General features: G+C 48.1%; 1 non-coding gene across 1 annotated transcript; it reads left to right on the forward strand.

The window, feature by feature from the left end:
- Positions 1-7703: 7703 nt before the first annotated feature.
- Positions 7704-7775, forward strand: TRNAV-GAC. The gene has a single exon. It is a non-coding gene; the product is annotated as a tRNA-Val (tRNA).
- The last annotated feature ends 2729 nt before the right edge of the window (positions 7776-10504 follow it).

A 10504-nucleotide genomic window follows, 5' to 3' on the forward strand; every position in this document is an offset into this window, starting at 1 on the left:
TCACTACCCAAGGAGCTGTGGTGGCTCAAATGGTTAAGACGCTGAACTGCAGGCTGCGGAAGGTCAGTAGTTCAGCAGTTTGAGACCCAAGGGTGCCGCATGACGGAGTGAGCTCCCGTCTCTAGTTCCAGCTCCTGCCAACCTAGCAGTTCGAGAGCGAGAAATTGCAAGTAGATAAATAGGTACCGCTTCGGTGGGAAGGGAACAGCGTTCCATGCGCCTCGGTGTTTAGTCATGCCGGCCACATGACCACGGAAACGTCTTCGGACAGCGCTGGCTCTTCAGCTTTGAAACGGAGATGAGCACCGCAACCCTAGAGTCGGATTCGACTAGCTTTCGAGCAAGGGAACCTTTACCTTTACCTTCACTACCCAAATGAGTCTCAGAGCGGCTTACCATCTCCTTTCCCTTTCCCTCCTCACAACAGACATCCTGTGAGGTAGGCAGGGCCGAGAGAGCTCTCCTGAGAACTGCTTGTGAGAGAACAGCTTTGAAAGAACTTGTGACTGACCCAAGGTCACACCGGCAGCTGCATGTGGAGGCGTGGGGGATCAAACCCAGTTCTCTCACATTAGAATCCGTGTTCCTAACCACTACACCAGACTGGTAGGAAGCAACCCACAAATTTGGATTTCACCGGAAATTGTCGTTAGATCAAACTGTGCAAAACTGAATTATTCAACCCGTCTTGTAACGCTTCGCTCCCGAGTTTAAGAGATACCTGGTGAAAATGGTATCAGACCCTGGAAAGTGTGATTATCCTGTGTCCATCCCACTTCCCGGAAGTGTGAATGCCAAAAGCCGCATTTTTCTTTCTTGGGAGGCCATGGGCTCTCCTTCTTTGGAGGTTTTGAAGCAGAGGCCAGATGGTCATCAGACAGCAATGCTGATTTTGTGAACTTGGGGGGAGGCATTTGTCAAGTTCCTGCAGAGACTAGATGACCCTGGAGGTTCCTTCCAACTCTATGATTCTATTACTCTAGGGCAGGGTTGTCAAACTCATTTGTTATGAGGGCCGGATCTGACATAAATGAGACCTTGTTGGGCCAGGCCATGTGTGTCATAAAATGTAATGCCAGGTAGCAAAGATATAAACTATATAAAGGACACAGACAAACACAATTAAAGATCTTTTAAACTTTAAATAAAACTTTAAATAAAACATGCTTAAAACGTTAGCACTCTTGCAATATTTTGTCTATTTAACAGTGTCTGATAACCGACACCTCTTACTCTGAATTATTGCATCAAAATGTCTGCGCTGTTGCAATCTTGAGTATGCTGTTCAGGTGTGTATATGTAAGCTGCAAACCTACAACGACGCAGCAACAGCAGAACTGGAAGAAGCAGCAGAAGACAGACAGTTCCACTGTGGGCCTGATCCGGCCCTCGGACCGCATGTTTGACACCCCTGCTGAGCTCCCTGCCGTCTCCAAAATCTACCCCAAAATCTCCAGGAATTTCCCAGCCAGGAGCAGACACCCTAAAACCAAGCCAAATGACACAAAACAGTGTGAAAGCATTTACGTTTTCCAGAACTCTTCATTCAGCTAGATGTTATAAAGAAGGAAGGGAAAGAATCCGGATCAGTGAGTCTTCAGTCTTAGTTCTGGGAGACAGAGGGTGCAAGTCCAAAAGTCAGCCAGACCGAACACAAAGAATCTGGTGTTTGTGTCAAAAGTCTGACTACAGCTTTGACAAAGGCTCCCCAGTGAACCAGTGGCAGAGGCAAGCAATTTCCAAGATTCATATCCAAGCCCTGCTGGGACACGTTCACAGCTAGTAACTTTATGTGCTTCCTTGTAGACAGAAATCCAGATCCTGGACTGTACGTTCCTTTGTTGTTAGGGTTGCCTTTCCGTTTCTGAGAAAATGAAAAGGCAAACCTGCTGCTGGATAACGGCACAACAGCCCCGAAATTCTCACTGCTCGTACACAATTCTGTTTCCCTGCTTGAGCCGGAAATTGGATGCCAAGCATGCAAATATATGTGTGTATCTAGGAACACACAAACACACATGAGCTACCAGACCCGGCCCACCCGTTCCTTATGAGGAGTTTCGAGAAGACCCCTAAGAGCCACATTTGGTTCCAATCAGGCTTCATGCACTGGAGTACATCCTGTTTGTCTACACTTATTATTACTGACAAATTATCCTCCTCTCAAATCTCAGGGACCGTTCACTTTATCCTCGCATTAAACCTGATTGGAAACAGTAGGTTTAATTGCCCTCAGCGTGAGGCCTCGTTAGACGCAGCACCGCAGCCTTTTTTATGGCTGTTACCGAGGGCGAGGGAAAACAATGCATTTTAGTCTTGGGATGCTAAACACTGCCCAGCGAGGGACTAGAAATAGTGCTTTATGGGCACAATATTCCACAAATAGGTAAAAGCGCAGGACAGGGGTCTGCAGAGTCCACGCAAATGGGCAGTTTATTATTTTTTAAAAAAAAACCAGGAAAGGGCATTGTCCAATTTTCAAAAACTGGCTCCATGTCACTGTGTGGTCCTTCAGCCGCATAGCACACGGCATTTTTACTGGGTTTCCAGCGGCATTTACCTCCACTCGGCACCCACCCATGTCTGGTTTTATGCGGTCCATGCTCCATACTCCCAGTTTGCAAGCCACAGTTACCACGGCGCTGCCAAGACCCCCCCCCCCCCGGAAATGAAATTCAGATCTCCAGGGGTTTCATTTAAATCTTGCTTTAATTTTTTTGTTTGTTTAAAAAAAAAGGGGGGGGGGAAGCCTGCAAGAAGGTTAACAATAATTGCAAGCTGCAGAAATGTTGTAACAGCCCAGACACAACCGCAGGATCTGTTAAACTTTCAGAAACCTCTCTTGTACAGCTAGTCGCCTCGCCTACAACACACACTATGTGGAAAACTGTAGGGAAGCACAGTCCAGAAAGCAACAACATCCCAGTGGGTCGTTTGTGAACCTCGGAAAAGGTGACTGTTCCATATGGCTTTTAGTAAGGAACCAAATGGCCTATACATATAAAAAATATTTGTCAGCATTGCCCATTGTCTGCGGCTGCATTCTCCTTCCAGCTTCCCCATGCCATCTTTAACTTCACATTTGCTTGGGGTAGCAGGGGGGAGTGACAGTAAGTGATGACAGCAGCTATGTGCCTGATAGGGACCTCATCCAACCAGAATACTTAGCTCATGCTCACACCAAGTGGGATGGTCCCAGTGGCATTCGTGGGCACAGGAAGCACTTCCTCCAATGATTGCCCTGACTAGTTTGGGAGAGCTCTCTTACCTACTTGCCTGATCCCTTTTGTTATCTGGGGCTGCACATGAGCGTCACAGAAAGGAACAAAGTTTGGAACTGATTGTAATGCTGCTGAAATACAGTAATAGCTCTGAACAAGTGGTCATGATGATATCAAACCATTTTTAACAAAGAGAACAATCCACATCTGAGTAAAATTTCAATATACATCTCTTGGGGGGGGGGAGGCCAAAGGTCAAACTCTGAGCTCCCTGGAACTGAATGGCAAAATTATCTAGACCTTGTCCAGAGGTATCAAAACTAATACTTTTCTGTCTGCACTCTGCACATCTCTTGGGGGGGGGAAAGTTCTCTGAGCTGTATGCATGGCATATGGTCTCCTTTGTATAGTAATCCGTGTCTAGGCACGGTGAGTTAGGGGCAAGTTGTTGTTGTTGTTCAGTCGCACAGTCGAGTCTGACTCTTCGCGACCCCATGGACAAGATGTCGCCAGGCCCTCCTGTTTTCTGCCGTCCTCTGAAATTTGCTCAATTTCATGTTCGGGCTCTTTTTGTAGCAGGTACTCATTTGCATATTAAGCGACACACCCCTAATGTAGCCAATCCTCCAAGAGCTTACAGTAGCTCCTGTAAGAAGAGCTCTGTAAGCTCTTGGAGGATTGGCTACATTGGGTGGTGTGGCCTAATATGCAAAGGAGTTCCTGCTACAAAAAGAGCTGTCTAACCATCTCATCCTTTGCCGTCCCCATCTTCTTGACCTTCAAAGCCAAAGGGGCAAGTTAGGATGATGGAAACAGTGACATGGAAGATGCTCTGAAGGGCTAAGTTTTCAGAAGGTACAGAGGTGGGAGATGCAAACCCACCTCCGACATTTGGTGCAGGAAATCATGGCTCACTTTCACCTTTTCAAACACCACTATCATTTTGAAAATGAGTGCTGAATACCGTATTTTGTCCTGGTTTGACTTGGAGCCTGCAATTCCACTTTTTTTTCCCAAGCGGTTGGGACCAATGGAACCCAAGTGCCATGATTCGGTGGCGAGCTGGAGAAAGTCGACCACTTCCCGTATGTGGTCGACCACAAATTCCAAATATTGTCTTGATGAAAAATAGAGGGCAAGCCTTCGGAAGGACCCCTTGGGTGACATTTTGCATCACACAGGACGGCTTTCAAAGGAGGGCCAGAAATAGGGTTTATAATTAACATTTGCCCCCTCTCGTTTAATTATAGCTGTGGGCACAAAAAGCCAGTTGTGACAAGTCTTCTATGCGACATTGCAAGAAAATGCTCCCTGCCCACATCATGCTTCGGTAAACATATTTCGGCTCTGTGAAAAACAAACAGGAGGTCCATCCATCAGCCGAAGGTCCCGTAACTCCGCTCCTTCCCAAAACAGCTCTGGGTGACAAAATGGGCCAGAAAAGAGCTTCCATTATGTCGCTGGATTTCAGGCATTCTGCACAAATATTGCTCCTCTTCAAATGGATTGTCGTCAGCATACTGAATCCAAACTCCTTTGCTAGCCCTTCTGAGAGCTAATGTAAACAGCCACGTGGAAGTCCAGACGAACGTTCCAGGTAGGATTGCCAAGTCAGAAACTTACCGCAGCGGGGGACTCCCGGCTGGCGTCTGGAGCGCGCGCACATAGAGTTTTCCCTCGGATGGCCGTGGCCCCGCCCCCAGCGTGCCCGGCGTACCCGCATCACTTCCGGGTGATGTGCACGTGGGGGTGGAATTCCCCCCGGGGCTTGATCCACCGGCGGCGGGGAACGGGCCTCTGGGGCGGGGGTTTCCCTGCCCCCCGGGGGGACTTGGCAAGCCTAGTTCCAGGCAATCATCCAATGAGATCCGGAGAAGAAAGCCTGTTAGGGGGATTGGGTTGTGCAAATGCATTGAACCCAGGGTTTTCCAGGCAAGAGGTGAGGCTACTTTGGTCACACTATGAGAAGACCAGACTCACTGAAAAAGACGATCACAATAGGAGAACATGAAGGCAGCAGGTAAAGAGGAAGACCCAACCGGAGATGGATGGACTCCATCAGGGAATCCACAAGGGCCCTCCATTTGCAAGACAGTTTCGGAGGTCATTAATTCATAGGGTCACCAGTGCTCCCTCTAAGCTGTGGAGTCTTGTGAGCAAAAAGCCCTCTAAGCTGTGGAGTCTTGTGAGCTACGGGAATTAAAGTTGTGAGCGAGCGATTTGGCTATTGCATAAGTTAGTTTGCTCTGGAGCCATTCTTCCTGAGCTAAGGCAAAAAATGTGTGAGCCAGAGGCTAAAAGACTGTGAGCTAGCTCACACTAATGCAGCTTAGAGTGTTGAACTCATTTGTTATGTGGGCCGGATCTGACATACATGAGACCTTGTGTGTCATAAAAGGTAATGCCAGGTAGTGGAGATATAAACTTTATAAAGGACAAAAACACAAAGGGTTTTTTTTTTTACTTAAAATAAAATCATGCTTAAAACATTAGCACTCTTGCAATATTTTGTTTCTTTAACACTGTCTGATAACTGTCACCTCTTGCTCTGAATTATTGCATCAAAATGTCTGTGCTGTTGCAATCTTTGAGTGTGCTGTTCAGGTGTGTATCTGTAAGCTGCAGACCTACAATGACGCAGCAGCAGCAGAACTGGAAGAAGAAGCAGAAGACAGCCAGTTCCACTGCAGGCCTGATAGAAGCCCTCCGGGGGGCCTCATCCGGCCCCCGGGTTGCATGTTTGACACCCCTGGCTTAGAGGGAAGACTGAGGGTCACCATAAGTCAGAAGCGACTTACCATTTATAATTTTTATGTTTTTAGTCAAAAACGACAACAAAACAAAAACAAAAAAGATACTTATAAAAATAGCTGATACAACAGCATCAATGCCACATAACATAACAGTTTTTCCTTCTAGTTTTTCAAAGTACCATTACATAGCTATATAAACAGTTTTCATTAAAAGTACAACAAACTTTGGTAGTGTTTATTTTTGGGGAGAATTCCCCCTATTGTGAGATAGTCAACAATTGGGAGCCACCTTGCTTGAAACTCTTTCTGTTTAGTCTGTGAACTTGCGGCTATTTTTCCATGTACAAAGCGTTCCCAGACCTTATTTTGCCATTCATATAAAGTGGGCCCCGATTTGTCTCTCCATTTTTGCGCAATATTAATTCTTGCCATCGCAGTTAAGGTCATAACTGTTTTAAGTCAGAACTGACAGCACTTAACACCCAGCCACACGCATTGAACCCAGATCCAGAGATGCGTGTGGCTGCAATCACACACAATAAATAGTCAGCTTTCAATCCACTTTCAGTGTACTTTCCAACTGGTTTTTACTGTGTGAACTGGCAAAATCCAATTCAAAAGTGTATTGAAGAGCCAGTTTGGTGTAGTGGTTAAGTGCGCGGACTCTAATCTGGGAGAACCGGTTTTGATTCCCCACTCCTCCACTTGCACCTGGCTGGATGACCTTGGGCAAGCCGTAGTTCTGATAAGAGCTGTCCTTGAAAAAGAGCAGTTTGCGTCAGAGCTCTCTCAGCCCCACCTACCTCACAGCCGGTGTCTGTTGTGGGGAGGGGAAGGGGAAGGAGTTTGTAAGCCGCTCTGAGACTCCAAGTGAAGGGTGGGGGATAAATCCAATCTCTTCTTCTTCTTGAAAGTGGACTGAAAGTGGATTATTTAGTGCGTGGGATCGCAGCCTATGAGACAGAACGCTCAAAGCAGCACTGCATACAAGGACCAAAGTTTGATTCCCCCAGATGTGTAGAGGGACAGGGAATGTGTGGGATGAAGTCAGAACTGACTATTCTGACTGGGGTAGGGGGAGACTTGAGGTGGGGGGGTGGGCATGTCCAGAAGGGTTTTCCCCAGAGAAAATAAGGAGACCAGGAAGGGTTGGAGATAAGCGAGTTGTCAGCTTCAGAAGTGCGTTGAGTCATTCTCATTCTACGTTCAACACACATAAAACTATGACTTAAAATTCATATTTAGCTAGAGAGCCAGTTTGGTGTAGTGGTTAAGAGTGGCGGGCTCTAATCTGGGAGAACCGGGTTTGATTCCCCACGCCTCCCCATGCAGCTGCTGGTGTGACCTTGGGCCAGTCACAAGTTCTCTCAGAGCTGTTCTTTCAAGGGCAGTTTTCAAGAGACAGAGAGCTCTCTCAGCCCCACCTCCCTCACAGGGTGTCTGTTGTGGGGAGGGGAAGGGAAAGGAGATGGTAAGCCGCTCTGAGACTCCTTCGCGTAGTGAAGGGCAGGGTATAAATCCAATCTCAAAAGTCTCAAATACTAGACCTATTTCAATAGTAAAGTGAATAGCATTGGCTCTTCCGCATAAACAGACGATTGCATGTACACACGGGGATTCGGGTTGCCAACCCCGGATTGGGACATTCCTTGAGATTTGGGGGCAGTGCTTGGGGAGGGAGGAGTTAGGGGGAGAGAGAGAACTCAGCGAGGCTGTGATGCCTCGTGGAGGGGCTGTGGCTCAGTGGCAGAGCATCTGCCTGACACGCAGAAGGTCCCAGGTTCAATCCCCGGCATCTCCAGTGAAAAGGACCAGGCAGTAGGCAATGTGAAAGACCTCTGCCCAGACTAGTTACAATCCCTATGCTATCTTAGTGTAGTGGTTAGGTGCGTGGACTCTAATCTGGGAGAACCGGGTTTGATTCCCCACGTCTCCACATGCAGCTGCTGGAGTGACCTTGGGTCAATCACAAGTTCTCTCAGAGCTGTTGTCTCAGGAGCAGTCCTCGAAAGAGCTCTCTCAGCCCCACCTATCTCACAGGGAAGGGAGATTGTAAGCCACTCTGAGACTCGGGTAGTGAAGGGCGGAATATAAATCCAATCTCTTCTTCTTTTTGAGCCTGTGGGCACCTCCTACGTCTGACCCAGAGGGGTGGGCACTGCCATCAAATGGCTGCTATGGGAGGCTTAAAGGTAAAGGTAAAGGTTCCCTTGCTCGAAAGCCACTCGAATCCGACTCGAGGGTTGCAGTGCTCATCTCCGTTTCAAAGCCAAAGAGCCAGCGCTGTCCAAAGACATTTCCGTGGTCATGTGGCCAGCATGACTAAACACCAAGGCGCACGGAACGCTGTTACCTTACCCAACCACAAAATGGCCCCCGTGGAGGGAGGAGCCACACACGGAGGAAGCTCAAGTGCAGAGGAGAAGAAGGGTGATTTTTTAAAAAAAAATACACTGGGAACTGGGAAAGAGGAACCTGAGAGGCAATAAAACCAATACTGTATTGGCAGCTGCCCCCGAAACGTTTGTTATTTTAATCTGCACAGCCAATCAGATCTCCAGTGACCAATCAGAAGCTCTGCTGGGCAAAAGCCCCACCCATTTTCTAATTGTTTGGTAGAAACCGGAAAAGGTACCAGCGGGCACCACACTGGGGAGTGGGGACCCCTGCCCTTTGCTAGGAGCCAGTTTGGTGTAGTGGTCAAATGCAGGGACTCTAATCTGGGAGAACCGGGTTTGATTCCCCACTCCTCCTCATGCAGCTGCTGGTGTGACCTTGGGTCAGTCACAAGTTATCTCAGAGCTGTTCTCTCACGAGCAGTTCTCAGCTAGAGCTCTCTCAGCCCCACCTACCTCACAGGGTGTCTGCTGTGGGGAGGGAAAGGAGTTTGTAAGCCGCTCTGAGACTCCGAGTGAAACCGGAGTCTACCCTTCTGTTGCTGCTAACAAGTGAGGTCTGTTCAGGTCACAGCTGCTCTCTGGATGCACACCCCTAATCTGTATCAAAGACACGGCTTTATAACGAAATCCCTTGGACATTATCTTTGGCATCTCAGTTCTGCACCCGAGTGCACAGTCTCCGAGTTTTCCCCCCTCCCAGCCCCAGCGCAAAGCCGTAACCTGTGGTTCTCTTGGATTCAACCGAGTGGGTCTTTGCCCCGGCCTAGAAGGGACAGATAACTGTGTGTGAGTTCTGCAAAGCTCTGGACGAGAACGTCTTAAGGCTCCAGCTGAAACCTATAAATCTCCCCTTGAAATCAGTGGGAGCTGGAACATAAGCGATATTGGCATGTTACAAGACTCGTCCTCCGCCCCAGAGAGAAAGCCGCCGGGATCGGGTTTCCTCCTCCCATGCGCCGCATTCTCAACATCCCCGGGCCTTGTTTTTCAGATGGCCTGCAGCGCCGTGCCCTCTTGGAAACCTCCATTTTGTCATCTTTCCCGCTCGCCGCCTCTTAAGTCAGAGCTGCATTCCAAAGGCATGATTCAAAACCATATTCCTTTAAATCTCAGCAAAGCGGAGGTCTGATATCTTCATTCTCTCTCTCTCTCTCTCACTCTTTCTCTTAATCTCTCTCTCTCTCTCCCTGGACTTCTGAACTTTTACCTTTTAGCCAGCTGGAACCTGACGCACTTCCGTTCCTCCTCCTTGATCCTTCCAGATATGGGTGGAATTAAAAGAGTCCCAAATTACAACTGGTAGATTGTCAGATGTACCTCCATTCTTCCTTTAGTCTGCTGCTTCTGAATTGCATCACCGGGACCTCCCTGCTAACTTGCATTTACGGTTGCCAATCTCCAGGTGGGGACTGAAGATCTCTCGGTATTACAACTGACCTCCAGATGATAGACATCAGTCGCCCTGGAGAAAATGGCTACTTTGGAGATAGACTCTATGGCATCCTATCCCACGGAGGTCTCTCTTTTCCCCAATCCTGCCCTCCCCAGGCTCCACCTGCAAAATCTCCAGGAATTTCCCAACCCCGAGTTGGCAGCCTTTTCCTGATGCTGCCTCCTGGCACTGGGATTAAGCGGTTGACTGCCTCTGAATGTGGAGGTTCTCTTTCGTCACCATCAGGGGTCATTTCGTAGAAAAAGAGGTGCAGGAGCTCATTAGCATAACTTATTTGCATATGACACACCCCCTGAAGTCAACAGAAGTGTGTCAGAAGGCAACACCCACCGCTCAGGCTCCACTGGACTGTTTTGGATTGCTAGTTATTGGGGGATGACGACGTGCAGATCTGCCCTCGCAGAGGAGGGAGAGCTTGTACCTGAATAAAACTTGGTCTTAAAGGTGCCACTGGACTGTCTTGGATTGTTAGCTATGGGGGTGGGGGATGCACAGATCTGCCCTCACACAGATATGTGCAGAGAGAGAGGGAAAGAAAGGGAGAGACAGAAATAAAGCGGGAAAGAAGAAGGGAAGGAGGAAAAGAAAGAAAGAAAGAAAGAAAGAAAGAAAGAAAGAAAGAAAGAAAGAAAGAAAGAAAGAAAGAAAGAAAGAAAGAAAGAAATGGAAAGAAAGAAG

Source organism: Gekko japonicus, unplaced genomic scaffold (genome assembly GCF_001447785.1).
Source record: "Gekko japonicus isolate JY-2015 unplaced genomic scaffold, Gekko_japonicus_V1.1 scaffold420, whole genome shotgun sequence".
In the NCBI taxonomy this organism is placed as follows: domain Eukaryota; kingdom Metazoa; phylum Chordata; class Lepidosauria; order Squamata; family Gekkonidae; genus Gekko; species Gekko japonicus.